Genomic DNA, 17064 nt, shown 5'->3' with positions numbered 1-17064 from the left:
ATTAATTTATTCATGCAAATTAGAAGTGATTCTGTTCAGTGAGGTTTGCCATATTTAACAAATAAAAATATAAAACTTCTAGTTACATTTGAATTTCAGATACACGATAACTACTCTTTTAGTGTAAATATATCTCAAATATTGTATGGGACATAGTTATAGTAAAAATTACATGTTTCATATGAAATTCAAATTTACTGGGAACCCTGTATCTGGCAACACTAAGCTTAATGTCATGTGTTATGCTAGGAGCTGAGACTAGAACGTGCACCTGACATGTCCTTGCCTTACAGAGGGGAAGATCAAAAATCCAATATTTTTGGCACAACATAGTCAGTAATAGTCAAAAGGCTGCTTTCTGAGCATCTCTTTCCAGACACAGGAAACAATTGTTAGCAAGAATCAGCATTGTATCCATCTTGGACCATGAAATGAATTGTGTCTGTTTACATGTAGGTGAAGTCTGACTTGGACACACTATCTCAAAGCTGTCCATATTCAGTCGACCCTTTCTTTTGCTGACAGTTGTGCTGGACACAGAGAAATCAAAAGTGAGCCAGAGCCATTTCCTTCCCTAAAGGTGCTTACATTACTGAGAGATACTGTCACAGAAGGAAGAGATTACACTGTGCTGTGACGAACGCAGTTAGGAAGGACATCAGGGTGTTATCGAAGACATGAGGAGAACCCCCAGCTCAAATTTAGCAGGTCAGGGAAGACCTCTTAGAAAAAGTGGCACCCATACTCTGTATAATCAGTGGTTTACAATATCCCCACACTACACACAAATTGAGTACAGTTCTAATAAACAGTTTAATGTAATTTAGATCGATATCGCCAATACCTCATTGCCAGAATATTAGAGAAAACTTTAACCGGAAGTGACTAAGAAAATATCTGAAATACATCTGATCTTTTTCTATTGTCTTCCTGCTCTTTGTTGTTCACTGGTCTTTCACACAGTCAGCAGGTTCTTACTGACAAGTTACTGTATGACAAAGCTCTGCAAGGAGGCACTGAAAACACAGTGGAATTTTGGGGTATGAGCAAGATGGTACAGTAGCAAGCCCTGCACCCTTCTTCCCGCTAACACCCTAACTCAGCAATAGCTCACAAATTCCCCTTGTGAAAGAAATCAAAACTAATGAAAGTCTTCTATATCCCATGAGAACATGAAGAGAGACCCATCAAAGCCAGAAGGGAGATTTAGGAATCTTCTCACTGGGGACTCTGCCTCTGATGCAGCACCGTGAGATCAGGAAGAGAGTCCCTAGCACCCAGCTTCACCCAGGGGAGGTAGGGGTTGGTTCCTGCATCTACAGCCCCCAGCTTCCGGCAGAACTGGCTTCTGCCTTGCCACTCTGGAGCTCTGACTGGCCTAGCCACCCAGGGAAGTATGGAGAGTCTGTAGATGGTGCTGGAAGATATCAGTGATCCTTCCCCTGCTCAGCACAGAGTAACAAGACAAAAAAATCCCAGTTTTCAGCTTCTCCCTGGGGAGGGAAATAGTTGATCCATGCATGCAACACCCCAACTTCTCTGAGGATGTCCAAAGAACTAACATCTCTCTCAACAGTCTTGATGCTCTGAGTCTGTGTAGTCTAACCACCGAAGGGAGAATGGAGATGGTGTTTCAGGTTGATGGGTACCATAGCTACTCCCCACCCCAATTCAGCACAAAGCAAGTGGACAAAAAATCTCCAGATGGCCTGCTTGGTGGGGTTTTTTTCCTATATGAGTGCAGTCTGTGAAGACCTGGAAAGTTGTCTGCTTTGTCTAATGAACAGATGCCTACACAGGGGGTCAAGGAAAATGAAGAGCCAGGCAAAGACATACCAAACAAAGTAACATGATAAACTTCCAGAAACCAATTTTAATCAAGCAGAATTATATGATTTCCCTGACAGAGAATTAAAAACAATCCCATAAAGATGCCCACGAAAGTCCAGAAAACAATACATGGACAAGCAAAAATTACAACAAAGAGATAAAAACCATAAAAAGAACCAAACAGATATCACGGAGCAGAAGAACACAACTGACCTGAGACATTCACAGGAGCAATTCAACCGCAGATGAGACTGATATAAATGATGTGAGTTGAAGTTTTGGGTTCACGAGCAAATGGCTAAGAAAGAATTCTTAAGATTTTTTGATGCAAAAATGTGATTTTATTATAGCACCGGGACAGGGTCCACGGGCAGAAAGAGCTGCACTGGGATTGTGAGGAGTGACTGATTATATACTTTTAAGTTTATGGAGGGAGGTGGGGTAGAGATAGAGTAAGTTTTGGAGGAATTTTGAAGCAAGGCTTTCGGGATGCTGAGGGTCTAGCTGCTGTTAAGATATGGTTACTTTTAGTCTCCAGCAAAACATCCACATTAAGGCAGCCATGAGTTCCTCGAGAAAGGTCACACTCTTCATGTCTCAGGGATCTATCAGTGGGATGCAACCCCTAAGGAGATTTGGGTTTGGTTTTTTTTTTTTTTTATTATGTTCAATTAGCCACTGTATAGTACATCATTAGTTTTTGATGTAGTGTTCAGTGATTCATTAGTTACATATAACACGCAGGGCTCATGACAACACATGCCCTCCTTAATACCCGTCACCCTGTTACCCCCTCCCCTGACCCCTCCCCTCTGAAACCCTCAGTTTGTTTCTTGGGGTCTATAGTCTCTCATGGTTTGTTTCCATCTCTGCTTTCTCCCCCTTAAGTTTTCCCTCCCTTCCCCTATGGTCTTCTATGCTATTGCTTATGTTCCACATATGAATGAAACCATATGATAATAGTCTTTCTCTGCTTGACTTACTTCACTTCGCATAATCCCCTCCAGTTCCTTCCATGTCAGTGCAAATGGTGGGTATTCATCCTTTCTGAGGGCTGAGGAATATCTCATTGTATATATGGGCCATATCTTCTTTATCCATTCGTTTGTTGAAGGGCATCTTGTCTCCTTCCATAGTTTGGCTATTGTGGACATTGCTGCTATGAACATTGGGGTGAATGTACCCCTTCTTTTCGCTACATCTGTATCTTTGGGGTAAGTCCCTAGTAGTGCAATTGCTGGATCATAGGGTAGCTCTATTTTTAACTTCTTGAGGAACCTCCATACTGTTTTCCAGAGTGGCTGTACCAGCTTGCATTTCCACCAACAGGGTAAGAGGGTTCCCCTTTCTCACGTGCTCGCCAACATTTGTGTTTCCTGTTTAGTTAATTTTTGCCATTCTAATTGGCATAAGTTGTGGTTTTGATTTGAATTTCCCTGATGGCTAGTGATATTGAGCATTTTTTTCTTGTGTCTGTTAGCCTTTTAAGCTACATTTCTCTTGTCTTTGTTTTCCTCATCATTTTCCCTCCTGAACAATTTTGACCCTTAAATATTTAAGGTCGTTGAAGGCAGAAGGTCTCATCTTCTGTAGCTTCTTCCTGATGAATAGGAGTATACATCAACATTGGTCAGTTGGGGAACGTATAAGGGTGTTATGAAAGGTGGAGGCAGCTGAGTCCAATGTGGACAAAAAAGAAGTATCTCTATGGGTGGTAAGGACCATCTGTTGATGTGAAGTTATTGTAACGATGGAATCTTGGCATCAAGCAAAGAAATATTGGAAAAAGCAACATATCAGGATCAATATGGCTATAAGAATAAGTCCAACAAACAGACCTTTAGTAGTTGACCATAATTCTGCCCCAAACCAGGAAACTAACATAAATTGTTAAAAGAAAGGGAAGGATCTTGTAGAGCCTCAATTTGAGTATTTGTATCTTTTAGCAGTCCTGTGACATTTTTATGGTAATCTGGGATGTATACACAGCATTCTATTTTAATAATGACACATGCACCTCCTTGTGCTTCTGTTAGAACATCTAAAGCCATTCCATTTTGTAGAACTACTTTGCACATTTGTGCAACTTCAGTATTGAGTTAGGAGATTCTGGTCTGTGAGTCATTGAGTGCCTTTACGGTGTATTTATTAAGGGCTTCCCCATGCCAAGTTATGCTTTCTAACCCTACAGATGGAACAAAGATGGATGCCAGATGACCATACCAACGTAAGATAGATCATGTCCATCTTTGTTTTAAGTTGGGAAGATCAGCCGGAGTAGTGATGGTTTTAGTAATGCACCCACAAATCTAGGCAAAACCTAAGGTGCAATGACCTACCCACCCTGCAGGAAGCCAGGGCCATAGATTAGTTCCACATAACCAGTGGGTTCCATTTGGAGTTAGCCGTCTAACTCCAGGTCACCTTATCTAATCAGTAGCAAACCAGTCAGTACCCTGGGGCACGATGGTTCGGGGACACGTTTCTAATGATAGCCATCCTAGATGTTGTGCTATTTGTCCATTTTTCATATTGTGATTCCTTTGTTTCCAACATAAAAGTGCCTTTTGACTGCGCTGTCGAATGGTGGGTGTGAGCCATAAATACATATCCCAAATTTGATATATACCCTTCTCAGTATAGTCATAAGTAGGATTTCGTAACTTAGGCACTAGTTAAGGGGCATCAATTGGTGGGTTTGTAAAGTGAGTTAATATATTAATAGTTTGAGGGTATGAAAAAGTCTGAGTGTGTCCTAGTAAATTCCACGTCCTATTGACGATGGGCCAAGAAGAAACATTCTGGTTAGTGATTTATCACAAAATGGGGTATATTATATATTATTTCTGAAATATAAGTATATAGAGAGTGCCAATCAGTGCGTTGTAAAGTGGAAACCCCCTGGGTTTCCTTCACATGGACAAAATTCCACATATCCAACAAACTGTCTGGTTTTGAAGTTCAGCATAATGTTGTGCCCATTGTAGAAAGGAATTGTCTGTTAAGACAGGTGAACAGAGAACAAAGAGAAAATACACAAACTTCATTGTCATCTGAAGAGGAGTTTGAGATCTTCTACAGGTTTACAGGAGTAAGAAGGTACAGTAGTTTGCTCATGGATTTTCGGTGAAGGAGGAATAGGTTTTATTCTAGATATATGAGTCCAGGAAGAATGTCCCTCTAATTTTACGGCAGTGGGAGTATGTAATATATGACCCAATATAGACCTTTCCATTTTGGATTTAAGTCCCCCATTGTACTTGATTTCCAGTCTTTTAAATAAACCATGTCTCCCGGGCTTAGATGGGATGGATTTTCAGTTATAGTTGAGTTAATTCTGGGGATCAGGTGATCAGTATATTCACTAAGTGGCTTATGAATTAAACCATAAGCCTTGAGTGAATAGTTTAATAGAGTATTATAATCTTCTTCCAATAACAGGTCCACTGTAAGAAATGGCTTTCTATATAATAAGTCAAAAGGGCTAAGTCCTGGAGGTTGTTTTGAAGCAGTTAGCATTCTGAGAAGTCCTATTCATAAGACAGTAACCCAATTTTCCTGGGTCTCTAGACTAAGTTTAGTAAGGTGTCATTTTAAAGTATGATTAAGTTTTTCTTTTTTTTTTTTTTAAGATTTTACTTATTTATTTATTTTGAGAGAGAGAGAGCAAGCACGGGCCGGGGGGAGAGGCAGAAAGAGAGGGAGAAGCAGATTCCCTGCCGAGCAGGGAGCCCGATGTGGGACTGGATCCCAGGACCCTGGGATCATGACCTGAGCTGAAGGCAGACGCTTAACCAACCAAGCCACCCAGGTGCCCTGATTAGCTTTTTCTACCTTTCCACAGGATTGTGGATGCCCGGCTGAATGTAGGAAATATTGAATTTTTAAAGCTGTGCTATTTGTTGAGTTATTTGTGCAGAAAAAGAAGGCCCATTATCACTTTGAAGGGACTGTGGAAGGCCAAATCTAGGAATAAATTCTCGCAACAAAACTTTGGTTACTACAGGGGCGCCTGGGCAGCTCAGTTGGTTAAATGTCTGCCTTCAGCTCAGGTCATGATTCCAGGGTCCTGGGATCGAGCCCTGTGTCAGACTCCTTGCTCAGCAGAGAGCCTGCTTCTCTCTCTCCCTCTACTGATCCCCTTGCTTCTGTGCTCTCTAGCTCTTGCTCGCTCTCTCTCTCTCTGTCTGTCAAATAAATAAATAAAATCTTAAAAAAAAAAAAACAGAACAACTTTGGTTACTTCCATGGTTCTCTCAGTTTTACAAGGAAAGGCCTTGATCCATCCAGTGAAAGTATCAACGAACACTAGTAGGAATTTCTAGCTTTTGCAAGGAGGCATCTTTGTGAAATCAAGCTGCCAGTCCTCTCCTGGTTACGTTCCACGCCTTTGGACTGGTTTTAAAAGTGGAGGGGGGTGGGCTGCACCTTCTCAATTTACTTGTGCACAAACAATACATGTTTTATAGTAGTTGTTAGATTTACTCCATCAAAGGTATCTTTAATTAAATATTCTAAACTACTTTTGCCCAAATGAGTAGTCTGGTGTAAACCCTGTATTACCTTCCATTGGTTATTTTTGGGTATAAACATTTTCCTTCATTATTAACAAGCCAGTCTTTTGCATTTTTTTTCAATATCCCCATTCCTGGGCTATGTGAACTTCTTGGTCTGAATAGACTGGAGTTATGGACTTTATTATAGTTAAGACTGGTATAAAATTTAATATTTGTTTATTTTGTGCTGCCTGCCTGGCTGCACAGTCTACCAAATTATTTCCTTTATATTCTAAAGTCATGTCCTTTTGCTGTCCTCTGAGGTGGATTACGGCTACCTCCTTAGGTAGCTGTAGAGCCTCAAGAAGAGTAATTATTTCAGGCCCATATTTGATTGGGGAGTAATGGCTTGATAATAATCCCCTTTCTTTCCAAATTGCTCCATGAGCATGTAGTACCAGGAAAGCATATTTGGAGTCGGTATAAATATTAATTCTTAGGCCTTTTGCCAATTGAAGAGCAAGGGTTAGTGCTATTAATTCAGCCTTTAAGCAGAAATATTTGCTGGAAGGGCTTTTGCCTCAATGGTCTTAATTAAACTAACTATAGCTTATACTATAGTATCCAGCTTTTCTTTCTCCCTTATCCAGGAAGCTGCTGCCATCAGTAAACCAACTGTCATCTGCGTTTTCAATAGGGGAATCTTTCAAATTTGGTTTGCTAGAATAAACAAGGTCAATAATTTCTGAGCAGTCATGTTCTAACACAGAGTATGATGGTCAGGTCCAGGCATAACGATAGCTGGGTTTAAAGTTTGATGGGTTTTAAGTATTATTTCAGGTATGTCTGAAAGTATAGGCCAGTATCCCTCTAGTAAGTCAGCCTCCCATCATCCACTGGCGGCCTTTGGTCTCTAAGACAATCTGAACCTGATGTGGAATCATTACTGGTAAGGACTGTCCCATAAGAATCTTTGAAGCTGCTTCTACCCGGAGGGCTGTGGCAGCCCCTGCTTGAAGACAAGCCAGCCACCCCTGCGTTGCATTATCAGGTGACTTTGAAAAATAGCCTGCCGAACTTGTTTCATTTCCTAACTTTTAAGTAAGAATTCCCAAATCTTGTCCCTGTTTTTCTGCTACATGTAAAGTAAAAGGTTTTTCTAAATTCGATAAAGCCACACCCGGGGATGATGAAAGTTTAGTTTTTAATGTTTGAAAGGCCGTCTCCTAGGCTTTAGTCCAGAGTACAGGTTCTTCCTCATCAGGGCCTTTAATTGAATTATATAATGGTTTGGCTAAGAGCCCAAACCCAGGAATCCACATGTGGCAAAAGTTGGCCGTGCCTAGGAAAGTATGGAGTTGTTTCTTTGTAGCTGGGCGTCCAAGATCTTATATAGCTGTTTTTCTATTGGTAGACAGGATATGGTGTTAGTTCATATCCCAAATATTGTATTTTTTTGCCTAGATATTTGTCCCTTTTTAGGGGAGATGGGATACCCTCTGTCTGCCAAGAAATTGAAGTTAGAGAATTACTATCGGATGTTTCCTTTGTGGATCTACAGATTAAAATGTCATCCACATATTGAATTATAGTCCCTTGAGGCAAGGAGGTATCATGGAGATCTTTGCTAAGTGCAGTCCCCAGCAAGTGAGAACTGTCTCTAACACCCTGTGGCAAGACTGTCCAAGTTCATTGAGCAGCCTGTGGGCATGAAGGTGAGACTCATTCAAAAGCAAACAGTAGCCATGTTTCCTCACTTAGAGGGATGCAAAAGAAGGTGTCCTTTAAATCGAGTACTGTAAACCAGTTGGCATCCCCAGGGACCTGGGTAAGAATAGTATATGGATTTGGCACTATGGGATGAATAGGCACCACTGCCTCATTTATAGCTCTTAAATCTTGTACCATCTGATATTCCCCATTTGGCTTCTTTACTGGTAAAACTGTCATATTATAAGGAGATTGACAAAGCTTTAAAATACCACGGTTTAGGGGCTCCTGGGTGGCTCAGTTGGTTAAGTGTCTATCTTTGGCTCAGGTCTGATCTCAGGGTCCTGGGATAGAGTCCCACATTGGGTTCCCTGCAGGGAGTCTGCAGGGAGTCTGCTTCTCCCTCTCCCTCTGCCCCTCCCCACCATACATGCTGTCTCTCTCTCTCTCTCTCAAATAAATAAAATCTTTAAAATAAAATAAAATAAAAAATAAAATACTATGTTTGAGAAACTTATCAATAAGTTGTTGTAATCCAGCTTTTGCCTCAGGTTTTAAGGGGTATTGTCTTTTATGAGGTATAGTGGCTGGGTCCTTTAAGTTTACTTTAACTGGATGGGCCTTAAGAGCCTGTCCTGGGACATCGCAATCCCAGACCTGTCGGTTTACTTCCTTCCAGATGTCAGAAGGGATACTGGGGTAAGGTTTTAATTCCCTAGACGTTAAAGAGAACAAGCCATCCTCTTCTTTAGTGTGAGCGAAGCTGCTACCTAGTTTATACATTAAATCTTGTCCAACTAATGCAGTGGGACAAGACAGAAGGACTAGAAAGGAATGAGTAACCAATCGGTTTCTACATTTACAGGTTAAGGGCAATGTCTGGTGACACGTTTTAGTTTCCCTCTCTTTGCCAACAATTTTATGGTTAGAAAGACAAGTAGGCCAGAGTGCTGAAGAAGAACAGAGTAAGTGGCTCCTGTATCAATAAGAAAATTCATAAACTTATCTCCTCCATCTGGGGTAACCCAGGGCTCCACCATCTTGCTGTCACAGGGAGCCAGACCAACCTCAAGGCCCCATCATGCCAGACTCTCCAGATCCTGCCTTCCTCTCTCCCCGGGGGTGTGAGCAGTCTCTCTCCCCATGTCTTTTCTTTTTTTAACAGACAGGACATGACCCTGGGGGAGAGCCTTGGTTTGGACACTCTGCTCCAGTGTTCTGTCTGGCCACACCCATAGCATGGAGTCTTGCCTGATCCTTTGTATGATACTGGCTCTTTCTTTGGCCCCTGGTCAGTCTGGTATAGTGGGGCATCCACAGTAGGGGCAGCCAATACTTGAGCTGTACCCTACCCTGCCATTTAGCTCTCCGGTCTTTTTCTTGCTCTAAGGTCACATCCCTATTATTAAAGTCCCCAGTAGCTACCTCTAGTAGAGGCTGGGTGGGGGTTTGACAACCCAAGCTATTTTAGTCAGTTCCTGGTGGATGCCAGGTGCCAACTGACTTGTAAAACGTGTGTTTAGTATAGTTGTTCCCTCTGGTGAGGTTGGGTCCAGATTTGTATATTTACGAATGGCTTCTATTAAATGACCCTGAAATAGATCTGGATTCTCATCAGCTCCTTGGGTAACTTCCTGATTTTTATCAAAATTTACAGGTTTAGGGAATCCTTTTTTCATTTCTTCTATTAAGCAAGTGATCAAATGGTCTTGTCTCCCTTCCTGGTCTATCCTCTTTGTAACTCCAGTGTGACTCAGAATTTAAGAGAGCAGAGCCCCCTACCAGATAACATTCCCCATCTATCCCTGCTAGCTCATCAGTGAACTCTTGAGCACCTTCCCAGAAATGGTTCTTTTCCTCAGGGGTACAAGAACAAGTTAATATGATGTATATATCTTGCCAGGTCAAATCAAACATAATAGATAACTGTTGAAAGTTCTCAATAAATTGAGAAGGGTTCTTGGAATATCATCTTAATTGTTTTATCTGAACCAGCTCTGCCATAGAGAATGGGACATGGTCTCTAATTGTGCCCATTTCTCCATTAGTAACTTCCCTAAGAGGACGCATTCCAAATTTATGGGGAGCTCCTGGAAGATAGGGAGTTCCACTCCTGGTATGCCCAGCTGGGCTGGGAGCAGATGGATCTTGGGATTAATAAGAAGGCGGGACAGCAACAGAGCTGGTGTCCTCTTTGTCTGGACTGGCTGATGATTCCTCCAGCGGCCCAGGTTTGTTAGGAGGAATGGGTCTATTTACACAGTCATCATCCAATATGTCCAGAGGGGGATTATTAACTTGGCTGCTGGTTAGACACATTCTGCAAGAGGCCCTCAGGTCTGGATCCTGATTTAGGGCCATGAAGGCCTGAACATAGGGTACCTCAGTCCATTTGCCCTGTTTCTTACAGAACTGATCTAACTTATACATCATATTAAAGTATAATGTCCCATTAATGGGTCATTTTTTTCTCATCTCCTAAGGAGTACTGAGGCCAGACAGTATTATATACGAAGATTAGTTCATTTGTTCTTTCTTTCCTTTCTTCCTTTTCTTTTTTATTTTTTTTTAATTTAAATTTTAGTAAGTGAACATACAGTGCAATACTGGTTTCTGGAGTAGAATTCAGTGATTCATCACTTAACAATACCCAGTGCTCATCACAACAAGTACCCTCCTTAATGCCCATCACCCATCTAGCCCATCACCCACCCATCTCATTCCATCAAACCTCAGTTTGTTCTCTATCTTCAAGACTCTCTTATGGTTTGTTACCCTCTCTCCTTTTTCTTTCCTCCTTCCCCAATGTTCATCTGTCTTGTTTCTTAAATTCCACATATGAGTGAGATCATATGGTATTTGTCTTTCTCTGACTGATGTATTTCACAGAGCATAATACACTCTAGCTGCATCCATATCATTGCAAATGACAATATTTCATTCTTTTTGATGGCTGAGTAATATTCCAGTGTGTGTGTGTGTGTGTGTGTGTGTGTGTGTGTGTGTGTGTGTGTAAACCAAACTTCTTTATCGACTCATCAGTCAATGGACATTTGGGCTCTCTCCATAGTTTGGCTATTGTAATGTTGCTATAAGCATTGGGGTGCATTACCCCTTCAAATCTGTATTTTTGTATCATTTGGGTAAATACCTAGTATTGCAACTGCTGGATCATAGGGTAGTTCTATTTTTAACTTTTTGAGGAACCTCCATACTGTTTTCCCCAGTGGCTGCACCAGTTTGCATTTCCACCAACAGTGCACAGGGTTCCCCTTTCTCTGCATCCTTGCCAGCCCCTGTAATGTTTCCTGTGTTGTTAATTTTAGCCATTCTGACAGGTGTGAGGTGGTATCTCCTTGTGGTTTTGATTTGTATTTTCTTGGTGATGAGTGATATTGAGCATCTTTTCATGTGTCTGTTAACCATCTGGATGTTTTCTTTGAAAAAGTGTCTATTCATGTCTTCTGTCCATTTCTTAAATGGATTATTTGTTTTTTGGGTGTTGAGTTTGATAAGTTCTTTATAGATTTTGGATACTAACCCCTTTTTCAGATATGTTGTTTGCAAATATCTTCTCCCATTCTGCAGACTGCCTTTTAGTTTTGTTGATTGTCCCCTTTGCTATGCAGAAGCTTTTTATCTTGATGAGGTCCCAATAGTTCATTTTTGCTTTTGTTTCCCTTGCCTCAGGCAATGTGTCTAGTAAGAAGTTGCTATGGATGAGGTCAAAGAGATTTCTGCCTGTGTTCTTCTCTAGGATTTTGATGGTTTCCAGTCTCACATTTAGGTCTTTCATCCACTTTGAATTTATTTTTGTGTATGGTATAAGAAAATGGTCCAGTTTCATTCTTCTGCATGTGGCTGTCCAATTTTCCCAACACCATTTGTTGAAGAGACTGTCTTTTTTCCATTGGGTATTCTTTCCTGCTTTGTCAAGATTCGTTGACCACAGAGTTGTGGTCTCATTTCTGGGCTCTCGATTCTGTTCCGTTGACCTATGTGTCTGTTTTTGTGCCAGTGCCATACTGTCTTGATACTTACTGCTTTGTAATAGAGCTTGAAATCCAGAATCGTGATGCCTCCAGTCTTGTTTTTCTTTTTCAGGGTTGCTTTGGCTATTTGGGGCCTTTTGTGTTTCCATACGAATTTTAGGATTGTTTCTTCTAGCTCTATGAAAAATGCTGGTGGTATTTTGACAGGGATTGCATTAAATGTGTAGATTGTGTAGTATACATATTTTAACAATGTTTGTTCTTCCAATCCATGAGCATGGAATGCTTTCCCATTTCTTTGTGTTCTCTTCAATTTCTTTCATAAGCATTCTATAGTTTTCAGACTACAAATATTTTACCTCTTTAGTTAGATTTATTCTTAGGTATTGGAATTCCTAAGTATCTTATTGTTTTTGCTGCAGTTGCAAATGGGACTGATTCCTTTTGCTGCTGTTTCATTATTGGTGTATAGAAATGCAACAGATTGCTGCACATTGATTTTATATCTTACAGCTTTGCTGAATTCATGTATTCTAGTAATTTTTCAGTGGAGTCTTTTAGGTTTTCTACATAGAGTATCATGTCTTGTGTACAGTGGAAGTTTGATTTCTTTCTTGCTGATTTGGATGCCTTTTATTTTTGTTGTTGTTGTTGTTGTGTGATTGCTGAGGCTAAGACTTCCAGTACTATGTTAAATAGTAATGGTGAGAGTGGACATCCCTGTATTTTTCCTGACCATAGTGGAAAAGCTCTCATCTTTGAAGGTGATATTAGCTGTGGGTCTTTCATATATGGCCTTTATAACATTGAGTTATGTTCCATCTATCCTTACTTTGTTGAGGGTTTTTATCAAGAATGGATGCTGTATTTTGTCAAATGATTTTTCTGCCTCTATTGAGATGATCACACGGTTTTTATCTTTTCTTTTATTAAAGTTGTGTATCACTGATTGATTTATGAATATTGAACCACCCCTAGGACTCAAGAATAAATCCCACTTGATTGTGGTGAATAATTCTTTTAATGTACTGTTGAATTTGATTTGCTAGTATTTTATTGAGAATTTTTGCATCCATGTTCATCAGGGATATTGGCGTGTAATTCTCCTTTTTAGTGGGGTCTTTGTCTGCTTTTGGAATCAAGGTAATGCTGGCTTTGTAGAATGAGTTTGGAAGTTCTTTTCCCATTTCTATTTTTTGAAACAGTTTGAGAAGACTAGGTATTAACTCTTCTTTAAATGTTTGGTAGAATTACTCTGGGAAGCCATCTGGCCAGGACTTTTGTTTTTTGGGAGATTTTTGATTACTGATTCTATTTCTTTGCTGGTTATGGGTCTGTTCAAATTTTCTATTTCTTCCTGTTTCAGTTTTAGTAGTTTGTACATTTCTAGGAATCTGTCCATTTCTTCCAGATTGCCTGGTTTGTTGGCATATAATTTTTCATAGTATTATAATTGTTTGTATTTCTGTGGTGTTGGTTGTGACCTCTCCTCTTTCTTTCATGATTTTATTTATTTGGGTCCTTTCTCTTTTCTTTTTGATAGTCAAGCTAGGGGGTTATCAATTATATGAATTCTTTTGAAGAAGCAGCTCTTAGTTTCATTGATCTGTTCTCCTGGGATTTTTTGTTTCTTTCTATATCATTTATTTCTGCTCTAATCTTTATTATTTCCCTTATTTTGGCTTTAAGCTTTATTTGCTGTTCCTTTTCTAGCTCCTTTAGGTGTAAGGTAGATTGTGTACTTGAGACTTCTCTTGCTTCTTGAGGTAGGCCTGTATTGCATTATACTTCCCTCTTAGGACTGCCTTTGCTGCATCCCAAAGGTTTTGGGCTGTCATGTTTTCATTTGCACTTGCTTCCATGAGCTTTTATTATTATTATTAATTATTTATTCTTTAACTTCCCATTAATTCTTTAGTAGGATGTTCTTTAATCTCCATGTATTTGAGGTCTTTCCAATTTTTTTCTTGTGATTGACCTCAAGTTTCATAGCGTTGTGGTCTGAAAATATGCATTGTATGATCTCAGTCTTTTTGTTCTTGTTGAGAGCTGATTTGTGACACAGTATGTGATGTATTCTGGCAAATGTTCCATGAGTACTCAAAAAGAATGTGCATTCTGCTGCTTTAGGACGAAATGTTCTGAATATATATGTTAAGTCTGTCTGGTCCAGTCTGTCAATCGAAGTCATTGTTCCTTATTTATTTTCTGCTTAGATGATCTGTCCATTGCTGTAAGTGGGGTGTTAAAGTCCCCTACTATTATTGTATTATTATCAATGAGTTTCTTTTTTTATTTTATTATGTTATGTTAGTCACAATACAATACATCATTAGTTTTTGATGTAGTGATCCACGATTGATTGTGTTCATATAACACCCAGTGCTCCATGCAGTACGTGCCCTCCTTAATACCCATCACCAGGATAACCCATCCCCCCACGCCCTTCCCCTCTAAAACCCTCAGTTTGTTTCTCAGAGTCCATAGTCTCTCATGGTTCATGTCTCCCTCCGATTTCCCCCCTTTCATTTTTCCCTTCCTTCTCCTTATGTCCCATGCTCCTCCTTATGTTCCACAAATAAGTGAAACCATATGATAATTGACTTTCTCTGTTTGATTTATTTCACTTAGCATAATCTCCAGTCCCATCCATGTTGATGTAAAAGTTGGGTATTCATCCTTTCTGATGACTGAGTAATATTCCATTGTATATATGAATCACATCTTCTTTATTCATTCATCTGTTGAAGGGCATCTTGGCTCTTTCCACAGTTTGGCTATTGCAGACATTGCTGCTATGAATATTGGGGTGCATATGGCCCTTCTTTTCACTACATCTGTGTCTTTGAGGTAAATATCCAATAGTGTAATTGCTGGGTCATAGGGTAACTCCATTTTTAATTTGCTGAGGCACCTCCACACTGTTTTCAAAGTGGCCAGACCAACTTGCATTCCCACCAACAGTGTAAGAGTGTTCCCCTTTCTCCACAACCTCTCCAACATTTGTTGTTTCTTGCCTTGTTAATTTTTGCCATTCCAGCTGGTGTAAGGTGGCATCTCAATGTGGTTTGATTTGAATTTCCCTGATAGCTAATGATGATGAACATTTTTACATGTGTCTGTTAGCCATTTGTATGTCTTCTTTGGAGAAGTGTCTGTTCATGTCTTCTGCCCATTTTTTGACTTGATTATTTGTTTTTTGGGTGTTGAGTTTGAGAAGTTCTTTATAGATCTTGGATACCAGCCCTTTATCTGTAGTGTCATTTGCAAATATCTTCTCCCATTCTGTGGGTTGCCTCTTTGTTTTGTTGACTGTTTCCTTTGTTGTGCAGAAGTTTTTTATCTTGATGAAGTCCCAAAAGTTCATTTTTGCTTTTGTTTCACTAGCCTCTGGAGATGTATCTTGAAAGAGGTTGCTGTGGCCGATGTCAAAGAGGTTACTGCCTACGTTCTCCTCCTGGATTTTGATAGATTCCTGTCTCACACTGAGATCTTTCATCCATTTTGAGTTTATCTTTGTGTAGGGTGTTAGGGAATGATCGAGTTTCATTCTTCTGCATGTGGCTGTCCAATTTTCCCAGCACCATTTATTGAAGAGACTGTCTTTTTTCCATTGCATATACTTTCTTGCTTTGTCAAAGATTATTTGACCATAGAGTTGAGGGTCCATATCTTGGCTCTCTATTCTGTTCCATTGGTCTCTATGTCTGTTTTTGTGCCAGTATCATGTTGTCTTGGTGATCACTGCTTTGTAATATAGCTTGAAATTGGGCAACGTGATGCCCCTAGCTTTGTTTTTCTTTTTCAACATTTCCTTGGCAGTTCAGGATCTTTTCTGATTCCATGCAAATTTTAGGATTGTTTGTTCCAGCACTTTGAAAAATGTCATTAGAATTTTGATTGGTATGGCATTGAAGGTATAGATTGCTCTGGGTAGCATAGACATCTTAACAATGTTTATTCTTCTGATCCATGAGCATGGAATATTCTTCCATCTTTTTGTGTCTTCTTCAATTTCTTTCATGAGTGTTCTGTAGTTCCTAGAGTATAGATCCTTTACCTCTTTGGTTAGGTTTATTCCGAGGTATCTTCTGGTTTTTGGTGCTATTGTAAATGGAATTGTTTCTCTAATTTCTCTTTCTACAGTTCTGTTGTTAGTGTATAAGAAAGTAACTAATTTCTGTGCATTGATTTTGTATCCTGCCACATTACTGAATTGCTGTATGAGTTCTAGTAATTTGGGGATGGAGTCTTTTTGGTTTTCCACATAAAGTATCATGTCGTCTGCAAAAAGGAGAGTTTGACTTCTTCTTTGCCAATTTGAATACTTTTTATTTCTTTTGTTGTCTGATAGCTGTTGCTAGGACTTCTAGTACTATGTTGAACAGTAGTGGCGAGAGTAGGATCCTTGATGTGTTCTTGATCTTAAGGGAAGGGCTCTCAGCTTTTCCCCATTGAAGATGATATTCACTGTGGGTTTTTCATAGATGGATTTTATGAACTTGAGGAATGTTCCTTCTATGCTTATACTCTGAAGAGTTTTAATCATGAAAGGAAGTTATATTTTGTCAAATGCTTTTTCTGCATCAATTGAGAGGACCATATTGTTCTTCTCTCTCCTCTTATTAGTGTGTTCTATCACATTGATTGATTTGCGAATGCTGAACCACCCTTGCATCCTGGGGATAAATCCCACGTGGTTGTGGTGGATGATCCTTTTAATGTATTGTTGGATCCTATTACCTAGGATTTTTTTGAGGATTTTGGAATCCATATTCATCAGGGATATCGGTCTGAAATTCTCCTTTTTGATGGGGTCTTTGCCTGGTTTGGGGATTAAGGTAATGCTGGCCTCATAGAATGAGTCTGGAAGATTTCCTTCTGTTTCTATTTTTTTGAAACAGCTTCAGGAGAATAGGTATTATTTCTTCTTTGAATGTTTGGTAGAATTCCCCAGGGAATCCATCAGGTCCTGGACTCTTGTTTTTTGGGAGGTTTTTGATCACTGCTTCAATCTCGTTACTGCTTATTGGCCT

This window comes from Eumetopias jubatus, unplaced genomic scaffold (genome assembly GCF_037043125.1).
Source record: "Eumetopias jubatus isolate StellerSeaLion01/CBP00866 unplaced genomic scaffold, mEumJub1_p1.0 scaffold_12, whole genome shotgun sequence".
Lineage (NCBI taxonomy): Eukaryota > Metazoa > Chordata > Mammalia > Carnivora > Otariidae > Eumetopias > Eumetopias jubatus.
The sequence above is the reverse complement of the archived record's forward strand: the minus strand, read 5'-3'. Positions refer to the sequence as shown.